We start from the raw sequence: 17,790 nt of genomic DNA on the forward strand, positions 1-17,790 counted from the left end.
GTTTTCCAGCATGCAGCAGTACTTATAGCCAAACTCTCACAGCCATATGTTATTACTGGGAAAACCATAGTCATAGGTGCAAGAATACATATTATTAGTTTTGCTCACACTGTCTGTTGATCATCACTCCTTCTGAACCAATTAGCTAATTCTTTCCCCATCACTGGGATGAGGGTCAGCTGGAAGGTGCCATCAGTTACACTGCCAGCAGGGATGTTTCAAGCTTTTTCTGTTTTTGCACTACTTCCCCACATGCACCCTGCACAGCACAAGACTGATGGCATGCAATGGGATGACCATGGAGGACATCCCCTTACATATTCAAGGAGTGTTTCTCCATCCAGCCCTCTCCCTACCCAAATGCACTTAGCAATACTTTCTCCAGTATTAACCAGGGAAAAAAAATCACACCAGTTGGCAGACTGTCAAGTATGGACAACCCTCCCTCAAAAGAAGGAGCAAGCCATTCACTCCTCCCCCTCCACACCTGGTTCCCCCACTGCAGGACTGCTAAGTGAATCCCAGTCCTCCTGGTTCACACATAGGGCACCATCCCTCTGCATCGCTGAGCAAGGCAGGGGCAAGAATACTTAATGTATATTTGGAAGAGCAGACAGTTTAGGTAAATAATATGTTTGGGTCAGGATTAGCAGGTCAGTGGGGCTATCAGCGATAGAAATGATGATGGAGTCATCTGCGTACTGTTTGAGGGAAAACTGAGGACAGGATGTGTGACGTTGGTTAGTAAAAATGTTAAAAATGAGGGGGCCTAAAATAGGGACACCCATTTTGATGGGGAGAAAAGGAAAAAAAGGAGAGAGGCATTTTACAGATTGAAGTCTGTTTGTGTGGTAGCTGTTGAACCAGGAGATAGTTGCTGAGGGGATGTCGAGTTGAGAGAGTTTGGAGAAGAGGATGGGGTGAGAGACAGTGTCAGAGGCTTTGGAGAGATCTAAAAAAAGATGCAGGACACTAGTTTATCATTGTCTGTAGCTAGGGAAATGAATAAGTACAGTAGTGGTGCTGTGATGGGGGCGGAAGCCATGTTGAGTAGGGGTAATTACGTTTTCACAAGTAAGATAAGCTACACTTGAAGGTCTGAACTAGGCAATGTTTTGGATGGTCATGTATCTACTAAAACTTTTTTCAGTAATCCTCAAGCTTTAGGAATACCACTGTTCACACACCTGTGAGTTTGCCTTATAGCTATTTGATGTTAAAACCACTGTTGTCCATCAATATGTATGCATGTATCTTATCAAGTATCTTACAAGATTTGAACAGTTGCCTATGTAGCTTAAAATACTATAGAAGTTAATCTTATCTACATGCACCCCAGGGGAACTGTTACCTCAAGGCACAGAACACATATTTGAAGACTCATCAATATGCTTTATAGCAATACAGTCACAACCTGTTGGTCTTTGCTGGATATAAATAGCTGGCTATTGGAATCTACAAGCTAGAGAGCATATATCAATTTCTGTGGCCACAGGAGAACTCTTAATACAAGGGTGAGCTAAAGCACATTTCAATGGGTGGCACTATTGTAACTTAACAAAGCATATGTGTGAGCTAAAAGTGTTGGGACAGCCCTCTCCTGTTATAAATATGCAGGTCAGATCTGTGGATGATGCCAATTTCTATGCTGATCTAGATTCAAACACATATTGAGACAAGTGAATCTTTGCTGCATTCCAACCACCTATTTATCTAGGTACAGAAGCTAAAGTACATTGTATCATATGCAAGCATTACAGGAAAGTCTAATTACAATTGTGATATATTGCACATTTGAAAGGATGGCATCAGAGTGTAGTGAAAAGTACTTGTTTACTCTAAAAGTGATGAGGAACACCACTCTCAGTGTACACCTACTCATTATAACTGTTTTTCAAGTGTTAAAGAGTAGAATAATTTAATGTCTCTCTATGTCAATATCTTGCATATGTGGAGCTGTACACAACAACATGTGTTGGAGTCTAGTCTTTCCTGTGACTGTAATAACATACACAAACGTGATATGTCGAGAATCACAGATTTAAACACCTACAGTACCTAAGTCCACAATCTAGAGAGCATTGTATTAATCTCTGGTGCCACAGAAGTCTTGCTACCAGGGTGAGATAAAGCACAGTTCAACAATTGGCATCATCATTGTTTAGCAAAGCAGATGTCTGGACTAAACATGTTTGTAGAGCCCTCTCCTGGTGTAAACATACAGATGAGATTAGTGCGTTAAGCCATTTCTTCCAAGATTTACATTCACAAACACTAACACTAATGAGTAATTGTTGGATTTGAACCACCTACCTGTATAGTTACACAAGCCAGAGTACATTGTAACAACTACAAGTGTCACAGCAGAAGTCTGTCTACTAGTGTGAGATAGTGCACATCTGAAAGGATAACATCAGTAGTGTGTTGCAGAGCATATATTAGGGTTAAAAGGGGAATGAAATTGATAGGATATTGCTCTCCCAGTCTGTTTCTCCTGAGTGGAACTGTACATATCATTTTTGTGGGTGAAGCCATTCCTACCTAGCACTGAAAACACACACACACACACACACACACACACACACACACACACACACACACACACACACACACACACACACACACACACACACACACACACACAAAATCATACTATCTATTCATTGCTGGACTAGAACCACCTACCTATCTGCTTATACAAGCTTGAGTGCAGTCTTCACAGAGCAAGTATGCTTACAAACCTGAGATAGTGCTTATCCGAGAGGCTGACATCAGCAGTGTGTTGTAGAGTAGATGATGTGCAGCATGTTTGTGCGAAACAGAATGTGTTTTCACCAGCAAACATTATAGCAATGTGTCAATCAAAAGTAATAAGACAATGCTAACTCATATATTCTTTCATTCATGGGCATTATTGTAGTATGACTGAGATGCAGTTTCACACTATGTTGTATTTACTATGGCAGTGATGCATGATAGCTTCAGTTGTCAAACAGCGGACTGACAAGCAAGCATTCCTGATTTCTCAGCTTATGATCATTGTATGTAATTCTTCATTAGTTTGTGAACGTGTGAAAGGACACTACTTAATAACACTCAACAATTATGATTGCAAAGGTCCAACACCACTATACTTAAATTTGCAAGTATAATGTGTTGTTGTGCAATCATAATTAAGCTACTTTAATGTTTAGACAAAATCATTGACGTAATCATATATTGAGTACAACAAGCAATTACAACATACAACAAATATATGCCACTGGTCTATCATTTTTTCTTTTTTTTAAATCTCTCCCTTAAGCACACAGTTGACAAGCTCATTAACAAACAAAAACCATGAGCCAGCACGTACGGTTCAGTCGAACCAACTTTATTAACAACAAGATTCCTTAAATAAAGGAATCTTAATGAACAAGCAGCATACCGGTTTCGGCCATATCATGGCCTTTATCAATGCAGTTATAAAAGAATAATAAGGAAACCCGACCCCTGGTGGACCAACCTTATATACTCCATGTTTAAAGGGGTACAGAATGTTATATAACAAACAAATGCATTGGAGCAAAACAGCACATATACCACATCATATTACAAAAACTTCAACATGATGAACATATTAACAATGTTAAATATCATCAAAAAATAATAAATTAAAAAATAAAAAATAATAATAATATAATTGTGAAAATAATATAAAAAATAATATTAAAAAATAATAAAATACAAAAAAATATATGAATGTATATCTCCCATGGCCAAAATGTTTAAGGACCTAAATGGTGAACAGGACAACTTGTCAGGACAGTTTCTATATATAAACAACCTATATATGGTTGTTTATTCTCTATAATCATAGACCTCAGAGTTTATCATAAACCTAAATTCCCACTTATACCACAAATTGATCAGACTATCCAAAACATATATGTTGTATACCTAGATCTGTAAACCCATAAACTCAAATTCTGTATCCTATGGAAATATATATATATCCACCACATTCCTATTGGAATTGTTAATATCCATAGAACCAAATTCAATGAATAATACATAAGTCATAATATATATACACAATATATATACACACATGACCTACAAAATTCTATTCTAACATATTTAAACCAGGTCTAAATAGACCACCCAATTGAATTATCCACCTTTGTTCCATTTGATCAAGTTTTTGATGCCATCCGGCTTTGAAACCCCTATGAAGGGTAATCCTATCTATAACAACAAACCGAAAAATGGCCGAATAATGCTCCAAGGTATGTTTAAATAGGGCATTGGCAACACGTTTATTCTTAATTGCACTTAAATGTTCCCCTATTCTAAATTTGACAGGTCTGGACGTTTGTCCAACATAGAATGCAGAGCAACTGCATGTAACCAGATATACCACCCAATCTGTGCTGCAATTGGCAAAAACCCTTATTTCAAAAATTCGTGATGTGTTTTTACTAGAAAATTCTTTGGTTTGTTGCAAATGTTGACAAGCAGCACAATGGCCACAAGGATAACACCCCCTTAGTATGTCACCACTTAAAGTTCTTTGTTGTGGTATATTTGGAACATATCTTTTATAATATGTGAAGTGAGAATTCATATTCCGTCCCCTCCGGTAAGAAAACTGACAATTTGCCGGCAACACCCTACCTAGAACCTCATGTGACAAAAGGATACCCCAATGTTGGTTAATGACATCCCTAAAACGATTGGTATTATTCCCATAGGTAGTCACCAACCTTATTGGTTGAATATAGTTTGTTTTGTTGCCATCCCTGTTATTTGCTTTATAACATAATAAATCCTGACGTTCCATTTTGGAAGTTTGACCTTCAGCTTTCGCTAATATTTGAGATTCATACCCCCTGGTTAGAAACCTGCGCCTCAAGTCTAGACTCCATTCCAAATAATCTTCATCAGATGAGCAAATACGTCTGATTCTCATATATTGAGATTTCGGAATGTTGTGGATGGTGTGGCGATGGGAGATATACATTCATATATTTTTTTGTATTTTATTATTTTTTAATATTATTTTTTATATTATTTTCACAATTATATTATTATATTTTTTTATTTTTTAATTTATTATTTTTTGATGATATTTAACATTGTTAATATGTTCATCATGTTGAAGTTTTTGTAATATGATGTGGTATATGTGCTGTTTTGCTCCAATGCATTTGTTTGTTATATAACATTCTGTACCCCTTTAAACATGGAGTATATAAGGTTGGTCCACCAGGGGTCGGGTTTCCTTATTATTCTTTTATAACTGCATTGATAAAGGCCATGATATGGCCGAAACCGGTATGCTGCTTGTTCATTAAGATTCCTTTATTTAAGGAATCTTGTTGTTAATAAAGTTGGTTCGACTGAACCGTACGTGCTGGCTCATGGTTTTTGAATGTTTATCTGGTTTTGGAGCCGTGCACGTTGTCCGGCGTGCGCGTACCTTGGTGTGGAGTTGTTAAGCTCATTAACAAAACCAATGACAAATTATTAGCAAATGCACAATTATTTTTTGAGGTGTTACACTTAGACCAGGAAGTAGCAGTAGTCTACGATGCCCCATACCAAGCTCTACACAAAAAAGAAGTACAGACATATTGACAGAGCTAAATCTGAGGCATTTCTGAATAGATGTGTTCCTTAGGCAAATGTATTTTTCTATCACATTAGTGACTACTGAAGTCACTACATGATAACTTGTCAGAATTAAAATAATTCAGAAAATCCATGGTAATGCTAAATATTTAAGGATAGCATTATCTGTGTGTATAGGAGCAATATTTTTAAATTGTAGTTAGTGTTGTATATTGTTCCAACATAAATGCTTGATTTGACCACAAGTATTGTACTTATTGCTGGTAAGATAGTGACTATGTCTGTGATGATTGTACAAGACATAAAGAAACAAGCAGCTTTTGGATTCACATATCTCTCCGTAATTTAACAGGGCAAAATGTAATGATAGGTGATAATGTTCATAATTTTATATCTGATACTGGATTCATACACCACCCAATCTGTACCCAGAGTCTATAGATGTGACTACAAAGGAAGGCAAATGTTATGTGATAAAACACACACACGTGAAAAGACAAAGAAAGCAGTATGAAGTAAGGGAGTATACAGTATGTGCAGCATACTTCTTAACAGTAACAACAAATGAAACATCCTATATGGTCAACATTAAACCCTTCTGCTTGTTCAACATATGACAATAACTGTCTCTTCATAGTGCTTTCAGTCTTACATTTCATAGTGTAGTGAGGCTAAGCACAGCAGCAACAGGGGCAGCAGCCTCATGCTGATGAAGGCAAAAACTTACAAGTTTTTCCCATACGACATGAACTGGCATTTACTGTCAGTTACAATTTTTGCTCAATGGAAGGCATCACACAAATAATGAGAACAGAGAGGGATGAAACTGAAAGGGAAAGACAGAGAGATAGGAAGAGGGGAGAGTGGCAGAGAAACAGGCTTGGTAATGGGACAGTTATGGCCACCTTTGGAGTGTGGTACTCTTAGGTTTATCATCACACTGACTCTGTCATGCTCTGTACAATAAAGTATTCACAAATAGGAAGCAAGCAAGGGTAGGACAGTAGAAACATGATTAAGACATAAGCATGATAATGGTGGGTTAACAACATATATAGCCAACATTTCCACCTATATTATTATTATTATGAAAAAACATTAAATAAAGTTTGCTCTACTCCTGGGTTTGAACCCTTGATGCTTAATTCAAAAGCAGCCTACAGACTTGAGCAGACCACACAGAAATGTATGCTTCACATAGCTAAAGCCACACATTTGACGGGACAGTGAGAAGCAATGGAGAATGTAGGCATCAGCCTTCATCACAGTAATGACAGTTGCAACATCCCATCAGATGTACATTATATCCTGAAGCCTAATAGACATTTTAGAGTAACTCTCTTACCCTTTACTGCTCCCTGTCTGTACTTCTATAGCACAGCATGGCTAAGCATATTTGCACAGAGTTAACCATACTAAAGTGGTTGAAGGTAAAAAAAAATCTACAGTTTTTGCCATATGACATGAAACAGCATTTATTGAATATTGGTGGGAAAATTCCTTTGCATTAATAAGACTGATCTCAGAAACACATGTTGTGGAATGGGTCATGCATAGGTTATATGACTTAATGTCCTGCACGCCTATTAATAATAATTGTGATGAGCCATACTTTATCCCAAAAAATATTGGCAATATTATACATCTGCAAGTGTACTTTGCAATAAGTATGATCATTGCTATCCTTAACACACTTCACACTGATGTGTAGTCAACTTATTTAGTATTCATTACACATGGTCGTGTTGTAACTTTTGTTTTGACACTTGACAGTTGTACTTCATATTCAATTATTAATAGTAAGTAACTGAGAATAGTTATTCTCACCCTCTCAGTAAAACAGTCTGTAGTGTGGATTTGAACCCGACATTACTTATGTTGTTATTAAAACTTACTGAATTAACACATTGAGCTACAGAGAAAGTTACATAGCAATTTTATTTTTCTGCACTCATTACTGTCCAGAGTGCTCACTGGCATGCACCTGTATCAGTCTTGTTTGTGCTACTGACATTATTTCAAATTACATTTTTGATTTTTTTGCCTTTGCAATTTAACTATTGTTCAGTGCTAGTGACTGCTGACAGTCAACAATGTGCATTACCAAGCCATGTGCAAAGGCAGCATATTAAAAAAATAATAATAATAATAATAAAGAAAAACATTAAGCAGTCTGTTGATTTTTCCAGGTGGTGGTCTTCTAAAATACATAACATTGAACACAGCAACTATGGAATTAGCTTAAAACATTCATTATTTTAACAGTGTTTGCCACATGATAACTAGCATTTCCATTAGACATCCATCATGCCTTCATGTAGTGACACTTCTCAATGAAAGGATTACACAGAACATTACATAACCTCATTTTATACATACCATATACAAGTAAGGTTTACACATTTTAAAAGAACTGTACTAATGCCATGAACAATAACTCTGACATATTAGCAGTACTTTTCATTAATTATCCATGTTTCCATGTTCATTATATGCTGCTTTTATTTCTTCACACTTTAGTCCATGTCATGCTTGTTACATTAGGCACATCAAAGTCTGATATTGATAAGAATAATAGTTCAGATCCCAACACAAAAAAAATTGTGTAACTGTGAATAGTAGCTTCAAAATATCAAAAACAAAATTAGTGAACACTGGAAACAGACCCTGCAATATTGGAGCTGTTACTGATATCTTACTGCATTAACACCTTAAGCCACAGAGAAAATTACATGATTAGTGTATTTTCCTCACTTAGTTCTATCCACAGTGCTGACCAAGATACAATGGTGCCAGTCTCATTTGCACTACCAATGGTATTCCAAATTAAATATTTGTATTTTTGCCTTGATAGGTGAACTGTTAACAGTTAGTGACCACTGACAGTCCTGAATGTTTAATGTCAAGTGGCATGCAAAGAATAAAGTAAAAAAAGAGAAAACATTTTAAACTGTGTGTGATGCTTTCTCAACTTTGTGGTCTAATACCATGAAAATGTGGACATTAAACATCACTAATTTCACACAAACACCACTCCACCTAGGTCTGAGCCATAAAACCGTGGCATTAACATGAAACACTGAGATGGTGAACATCATTTGTGATATACACATGCATATGATGAAGAACAGAAAACAGAGCACATATAATGAAGCTGTGACATTGTAACACTTTACATTTAGAGTCCAGTATAACCATTTTTTCTCACTTGTCCTTTGTCATTTCACTTGAGATGTCTGGATGAGTGGAATATTTGCAACCGTTTCTAACATTTCTAACAAAGGTATACTACACTAGTGTGTTCTTCCCTTTCTTTGGTGAACACTACTCTATTTTGATATGTTTGTAAATTGAATTCAACATAATTTGGATTTATTTAGAAGTGTTATGTTTGTATGTTTAAGTGGTATGGACTTCATATAAAGTACAGAGAACTTTTTACTGAGTGGCACAGCTATATCTTAAGAATTTATTCATGAAAGTGGTATAAAGGTTATTTCCTAAGTTAGTCATTGTAATCATAATTTTTGTAAGCCTATTCTCCCTGACACAACTTTACTAAGTGTACATCAAATTGGCAAGAGTGTTAAACACTTAATTATCTGTACAGTACTGCTAGTGATTCACACTTGCAAACCATTATACAGCTTCACTTCTTAATATTTCCATTTGTAATGCCAGGGTTGAGCATGGCATCATGTATGTCCTTGCACTATGTTTACCTGCTCAGCATTTTGAGCAGATTGAGTGAGTCATGAATGATAATGAGCTGACACCTGATTTATAAAGAGGTTAATCTGCACTATATAAGCACAACCTGGGGCTAAGGAACATGTGTCTTAGTAGGGAAGACTGTTTGTATTCACCATCTTCATTGACTGCTGTTTGACTGCTGCCATAATTTACTACAAATCCTGTCAAGGTATGTTATTCTTTACAAGCAAAACTTACACAGTTCTGCTGTTATTAGTTTTTCATGGAAAATTAAAGTGAGGTCTGCACTTGGTCCATTTCTGTTGTTATAGAAGGTATAATAGTCGTGATGGGCATGTTCCTCATGTAATGTAATATTATTTTGGCTTTACAGCAATATTTGTCTGAAGATGTGAACACATTTAAGAAGTAGAATTAGCAATGTCCTAGCTACATTTCAGCAAATTCTATAGGGTGAGGCTGCTCTATATGTCTGACATAAACAACAGTTACACCATTAGAACTGGATTATACCCTTCACATTTCTTTGTTGATGCAGGGTGTGGAGGAATGATTGTGTCATGGGGGGGGTCTTTTGATTTTCATTACTTAACTGAGTGCTGTGTATAATTTGTAAATTCCTTTTTGTAAAGTTTAACATTTGATATCACAAAAGGATCATTGACTTGTATTGTAAAGGTTTTTTTCTACCCACACTTCCTTAGCTTTGTTCTCAGACATCCGAATATAGGAAGCGTTTTTTTTTTATAATTGTCAATTCATACAACTATGTTCAATGGTAATGTTGTTTATATATTTTGTAGTAACACATGTCTTTATCCTTATTCATGTGTGTTATTGTGAGGGGAGTAGAGAATTTACAATAATGTCTTAGATGTGTGTATTCATATAGAGCAGTTATGCACACATTTTTAATGAATGCCTACATAAATGCATATGTATTCCCTGATTATTTATATGAAATATATATATATATATATATATATATATATATATATATATATATATATATATATAATTTGATTTCTGTCTTCCAGCTTTCTGTCCCCTTCCTCTAATTACTAGCATGAATTGACACCAAAAGTCCTGGCTCCCCCCTTCTTCTCACTTTCTTACATATCTTGCTCTTTATCACTGCTGAGTGCAAGCACTGATCTTTTTACTCCTTATATTTAGTAATATTCTATAAGGAATATGTTTAGATATATATATATATATATATATATATATATATATATATTTATATGTTGCCCCCCATACCCCCTGCTACTTAAATATATCAAGTCTGAGACCACACTCCACAGAAGAAAATAGCAAACATATTGTCGCCTCACAGTAAGACATTGTCCTGTTCGATTCTCAGCTAAAGCGTCTTCTGTGTGGAGACATGCATGAATGGGCGTACCTTCATTGAAGGCTATGCGTCAGGGCTGGCAACTCTGTACGTAAAAATCTACTGCCAATCATTAGCGGACCGGAGTTCTGCTGTGGCGACCCCTAACCGGGAAAAGCCGAAAGATACAACAACCATTACGTGCTTCATGACTGCCTGTTGTAATCTTAGTCATGTTCCCTTTTAATTTGCTATACAATAACATAACTCATCTTAGTGTAGTAAAGTGTGATCTCGGAGACAAAAAAGAATGTAATTGGATAATTAAACTAGGGGCATTGTTTCCTCCTGGTCTCAATGATATGTACTAATTGTTTTATTGGCGAAGGTTTATATACATAAGGATAAAGGGTATGTGTGTGCTTATGTAACCAGCACTAAAGAAGGTTTTGCTGAAACCGGTATGCTGGTTTTTCACTTATTGTTGCTATATTTATTTTAATAAAGGATTTTCACACTGTCATTTGTGCTGGCCATTTTTTCTTTTTGAGTTCTACTATATTGGCCGTGCACAGTTGCGTGCTGTCTGGTTTGGGAGTTCTCTGTCATTTCCCCTGAGGCTTCAAGTGAAGGTGGCAGAGGTTGTCTGTTTCCTCTAAGGTATCCTTGTCCACCCTGTAGTGCTCTAATATTTCATTATCATGAAGTCCATGACAGGTCAAACATGGTCTGAAAACTTTTTTCCTTCTAGGCTAAGGTCTGGCAGTAGTAGCAGTACCTTGTATTAAAACCTGTTGCATATACAGGTTAATTATAGCAGTAGCAACCCATAACATTATTTTTCTAAGTCTGTTCATGGCTGAAATCCAAAGAGTATTGGAATTCAGGGCTAATGGGAGCATGGATTATAGGTGCATGTTTTATACATTCCTAAATTGCTCTGCCATGTTCAGATGCTTCATTAGCAATGTAATTTACCTACTTATGCCTTCATTAGCATATTCTGCTGCTTGCCTAAACAATCCTGGATTGGTTTGTGATTGAGTGTGCAGTAGTTTGAATTTTTTATTCATTTGCAGTTGAATATGGATTCCTTAAATGAGTATAACATTAATGATCTGTTAAAACACAAATTTCTTGTACAGTGTAATAAATGCTATGTATATGTAAAGTTAACACCTGATAACACTGGTGATCTGTGTTCCTCATTTCAAAAGTTGGATGATTTGCACACCATTATAGGTTCATAGGTTCATAGGTGTTTACTAGGCTAACAACCACAAGGGCCATTTTAAGCCTAGCCATGCATCCCAAATCTCTGATAAGTTCTGATACCCTTGATAACTGAAAGCAGGGGCCTGGGAGATGAACCATTGACAGGTTACCTGTGTCCATTAGAGACATAGGTACCAAACCAGGGATGAATTTCCAGTTTCCCATCCAATTGTCCAAGTTACACATGAATTTAGTTAGGGAGGAACTCTGCTTCACATGGATGAGGTGCCTATTCCACAGATGGGCTAGTCTCTGGGATACATACCTATCTCTCCAGTAGGTCCTATTTATAATGCAGGCAAGGTTTAAATTTTAGAACAGGTAATACTGTTGCTGTTTGTTTTGTGGATATGCAGGAGGTCCATCAGAGTGGGGTCTAGCAATGCTCTGTATGCCAGGCATAGATTTCCCCTCAAAAGCCTGTAGGAGACAGAAAATAGGGATAGGGCCTTTAGGTGGTCTGCATAGGACATTTTACTTACACCCTGTATTCTTTTAGTGAGGAACCTCTATGGATGTTCCAGTTGTTGGATATGCCTGGTTAGATACATACCAAAAGGGAAATTGTACTCAATGATAGGTCTGATGAATGGCAACTATAGTGGAACAATGACTTTCTTGGACATAGATGCCATACCTTTGTTTATAAGTTGTGCAACATAGAATGATTTCCTCATCACTGTAGACAAGTGATGGTCAAAGGCTAGATTACTACCTACATGTGTCCCTAAGTCTCTGACTACTGAGTCATCTCTAAGGGGTGTGCTGTCAATATGATAGTTACCAGGGATGAATGGATGATTTCTCAAAGGATACTATTATGCATTTCTTGGTATATAGTTTTAGTCCATGGCTCTGACACAAGTTGTTTGTCGGTCTCAGCCACTATTGGAGAACATTTGTGTCAGTGTGAGATTCAATGACAGCTCCTAATTTGCAATCAGCTGCAAATGTAGTCAGCCAGAGACAACTGACATTGACCTTGACGTCTGAGAAGTAAATGCTAAAAAGGAGTGGTCCAATGACTTATCCCTGAGGAACTACGCTTGTAATTGGCCTCTTTGTAGAAGTGGACTCCCCAGTTCTAACTTCCTGGGTCCTGTCTGTGAGCCAGTTGGCTATCCACTAGGTAACATACAGGTTTTTACCTAACCTCTCAAGTTTGTCAACAATGCCAGAGTGGGGTATTGTGTCAAAAACCTTGGCTAGGTCAAGGTAGGCAGTGTGAACAATTTTGCCCTCATCTCAAAGAAGTCCACCAGGATGAGTAGGCATGATCTGCCCATGACGAAACCAAACTGGGTTGGGTCCAGTGTCTGGAGGTTTACTATATCTCTTTTGATCATCTCCATGATAATTCTTTCCATGGCTTTACATATAAAACTAGTGAGACTTATGGGTCTGTAGCTTAAAGGGTCTGTAGATGGCCCACCTTTGTGCAGAGGGATGACTGTTGCCTTTCTCCACTTCATGAGGCATGAATCCTGATTGAAGGCTACAGTTAAACAGTAATTCCAGAGGCCCTGATAGGTCATGTTTCAAGCTATTTAGAAGGCATCCTGGGATGTTGTCTGGGCCCATTGATGCAGTGTTCTTGGTCTTAGAGAGAGCATTAAGGACCTGTTCCCCAGTGATAGTAGTGGGAGTTATATTTGATGATATTTCCTGAGGGAAGGTTGAGGGGAAGAAATGGGTAATGTTGGAGCTGAATTTATCAGCCAGGAGGTTTGCTATATGTTCTGGCTCAGTATAGGTGGCTCCATTTACAATGAGCTCTGCACACATTTGTGTATTGCCTTTGAGGGTGCGGGCATAGCTAAAGAATGCTTTGTGATTGTCCTTGGCCTGGGAGGCCAAACCTACCTCAAATTTGGCTTCAGTAGACTTTATTTATCCTCTAAGTTGTTTGTTTAATTTGATGAGAGTACTTTTATCCTGCTGGGTACTGCACCTCCTAATTTTTGCCATGATTTTCTTCCTCCTATTATACAGCCTATTGATTTTGTGATTCCACCGGGGTGGCTTGTTTTTTTGAGTTAGTTCTGTATTTCTTCCTGGTGTGTACAGCTGCCTCTATGCAGCTATTAACATGCTTGTACAAGGTTTCTGTGAACAGTTCTGCATAGGCAGCAGTGTTTTCAGGGTTTATGGGGGGCGGGGGTTTGCCAGGTTCTGGTTCTCATTTAATTGCAGATGGTTAGCGTTAGAATATGAATATTCCGGGTTTAGCCGGGGGTCCAGGTTTTATTTTTACTTCAAAGGAGACCATTTTGTGGTCTGACCTTACCGGGGAAGGCATTGCAGTAGGGGGTGTGCAGCACTCTCACATATTAGTGAGGACCAGATCCAGTATGGTTCCACCCCTGATTGGTGTACTGACTATCTGGTCCAGGGAGTTTGTCTTTACAAAATCCAGGAATCTCTGTGCATGTATGTTTGGTGTCATGTATTATTCCCAGTTAATAGTGGGGTAATTAAAGTCACCCATGAATATGGTATTGGGTTGGATGGTTAGTATTTCTAATAAGTTTAAATGCATGGTATGGGTTTCCTGGGTTATAGAGGGGGACCTTTAGTTTGCAAGGAAGTGGTATTGGATTTTGCGTATGGCAATTTGAACATGAAGCAGCTCAAGTGCATTGTCCTGGTTGACCAGCCTTAAAGTAAATTTATTTTTCATGCAAACAGAGACACCTCCACCTTTAGTCCCTGCCTGTGAAGTAGCTGGCCTAAATGTGTGGAATACATTATAACCTTGCACTGTTAGTGTGCTCTCCATGGCTTTAAACCATGCCTCAGTGATCACACAGACATCAGCATTCTCTAGGGTGAAGAGAGCTTCTAGAGTGTGGAGTTAGTAGTTAATCTACACTTACTGATTACGATTGCATTTGCGCAATTGGCACTGCTTGGAGAGCTGTTGCTATATATATTAATGATTGGACTGATGAGATAAATAATATTAGGCAAAGAGCAAACAGAACATATTTAGGAAAGGAAGTATCTATTGTCAGGAAGGATCAGTCACCTGTTGAACAAGATAATACCACTGACAACTTTGGAATTCTGGATATATGTATTCAGTAATCTGAGGATTTACAGCATATACAGAAAATAAAAAAGAAAGAAAGGAAGAAGTTTACAACAAATAACAAGGAAGAAAAAGACAGTGATTAATATCTATAAAGCAAAGAGAATACACACTAGAATGAACACTGCTTTGTTATTTTAACACACAGAAATTATAGGGAATGATACAATTTTTCTACCAAAAAACCTACAGTCCACAGAAAAAGCCATAATTTTTCCAAAAGAGAAAGTAGAAAAAAGAGGCAAGGGGCAAATGAAAAAGCAGAAATCAAAATTGAATGTGGAAGGATTGAAGGACATCCCTATAAGAAAAATAGAGGAGACAGACCGACATTGACAGCATAGCGCAAGCTGGAAATGTGTAGAGCATCCAAGCCTAATTTTGGGCACACATGTTCAGACAGGATGGCACGCACTTGTCAAGATCAGGGAAGAGAATTTTTGCAGATATTTTGCAATATTTGGCAAATACTAGGCAGGCTTTTTGTCAGGTTGAAAATTTAACAGTTCACAGATAGCAACATTTTAAGTATCTCTGATGGTTGTTAATGCTAGGTGCATTAATAATGGTGTTCTTTATTGGAAAATGTGCTACATTCCCACAAGATTGATGTTGTTATTGTTTGTGAAACATGGTTAAAAATAATGATTAGAAACCCGTTCTGTCAGGGTATAAATGTTTTTACTGACATTCTAACAAAAAATCAGGTGGGGTGTTATTATAGAGATTAAGGATCATTATGAGACCTGTAATAATTACATGTTCAATGATAACACCAATAGTATAGATTGTGTAAGTGTAACAATAAAGAAAACCCTGCAGCATATAACAATTGTTGGAATGTATAGATCTGCAAAGTCAAGTGCTGAAGACCTAGAGGAATGCATACATTTCTTGCATGAAACATAAGAGGGAAGAACAATAGTGGCTGGGGACTTAAATTTACCAGAAACAGATTGGAATAACATGCAGAAGGTGGACTGGACAATCTAAATTGACATTAGGTGCAAGTGTGTATGTGAGTAAGTGGTACAGATGAACAGGGCTTGCCACCCGGCAGTGTAAACCTTGGCTCGAGATAATTAACATTTTATAGATGCATAAGATGTGGAAGGAGTAAAGACATAGCAATTGATAAACTGTGTATAGATTCTAAAATTTATTCACAGACATACTAGATTATAGAAATATTTACAAAATCTTATGCAAAACAGTTTGACTCCATAAAGACGGTGAAAAGTTGTCCTAGTAATATCCAGGTAACCTCAGATACTGAAATCAAATTAGATTATATTGAAAGAGAATTATGCAGACTGGATCCAAACAAAGCACAGGGAGGAGATGAAATTAGTAATAATGACCTGAGAACACTTAAGCAAGAACTTATAGTACCTTTATATCTATTATTTACTAGGTCATATAAATAAGGGGAGACTCCTCAAAATTGGAGACTTGCACTTATTAAACCTGTCTTTAAAGGAAAGGGGAGTAGGACAAACCCAGAGTCATATAGACTCTTAAGTTTACTTTCATGTTGTGGAAAATAATGGAGAAGCTAATATTGGATAAGTTATTGCCAGAACTGGAAAGTATGGGACTTGGAAAACAAATATCAGCATGCATATGTTGAAAATAGATCTATTATCACCTGTAACATGATGTTGTATAACAATATAATAACAGCTATGAATGAAAAATTGTGCTGTGATGTAGTTTATATTGATGTAACTTCAGCATTTGACAGGGTCGTAAACAAAACACTGATCAACAAATTATAACAACTAGGTGTTGACGTACTCACCATAAGATGGATAACTGCATGGCTACAAATAGGATATGGCAAATATCATACAGCAACTGGACAGGTGAAATTCTTGGTTACAGTCAGGGTGTCCCGCAGGACATTGTCCTAGGCCCATACTTGTTTAGATTGTATCTTTTAGCTCTATCTTTTTCATCTGAGGTGTTCTACAGTCTATATACAGATGACTTGAAATTGTGTAACCTGATTACATGTGTTACAGATAGGGAATTTCTGTAAAATAACTTGACTAAATTGACCATTTGGGGACAGGAGAATAATATGCTGACAAATACATCAAAAATTAAGCATATGAGATTTGGGAGACATAAACTGAAAATTGAATATTTAATACAGCACACAGTGATTGAAACTGTACATTCATTTAAGGACCTGGGTATATGGGTAGATCCAGCTTTGAGTTTTTCTAATCATACCAGCGGTTAGTTAATGATAGTTATAGAGCTATTCATAGGATCATAGCAAGTTACTAGGTTATTGGCCCTGAGACTCTTACAAGCCTAGCCAAGAATTTAGCCCATGTTCCGACAAGTCAGCAGCTGATGCCCTGTCCAGCAGGGACACAGGTGGAATCCTAGGGGTTTGTTTTCTGTTCCCCATCCAGTTATCCAGGTTGTGCTTAAAAAGAGTTAATGCGGTACTCTGCTTGATGTGGACAGGGGGTCTAGTCTACAGATGGGGGAGTCTCTGGGACACAAATCTGCCCCACCAGCAAGTCTTGTTGATGTCACAGACCAGGTTGAGGTTGCATATGCGGGTTACTCAAGTGGAGTTCGACTTGCGAATATGCAGCAGTCCCATCAAGACGGGGTCTGAGATTGCTTTGTATGCCAAACAGAGGTCACCTCTGAGGAGTCTGCATGAGACTGAGTAGAGGGTCAGGGCTTTTAGCCTATCTGTGTAGGGTAGATTTTTGAGGCCCTGGATTCTCCTGGTGAGGAA

Source organism: Protopterus annectens, chromosome 1.part1, assembly GCF_019279795.1.
Source record: "Protopterus annectens isolate FY-2018-M chromosome 1.part1, PAN1.0, whole genome shotgun sequence".
Lineage (NCBI taxonomy): Eukaryota > Metazoa > Chordata > Ceratodontiformes > Protopteridae > Protopterus > Protopterus annectens.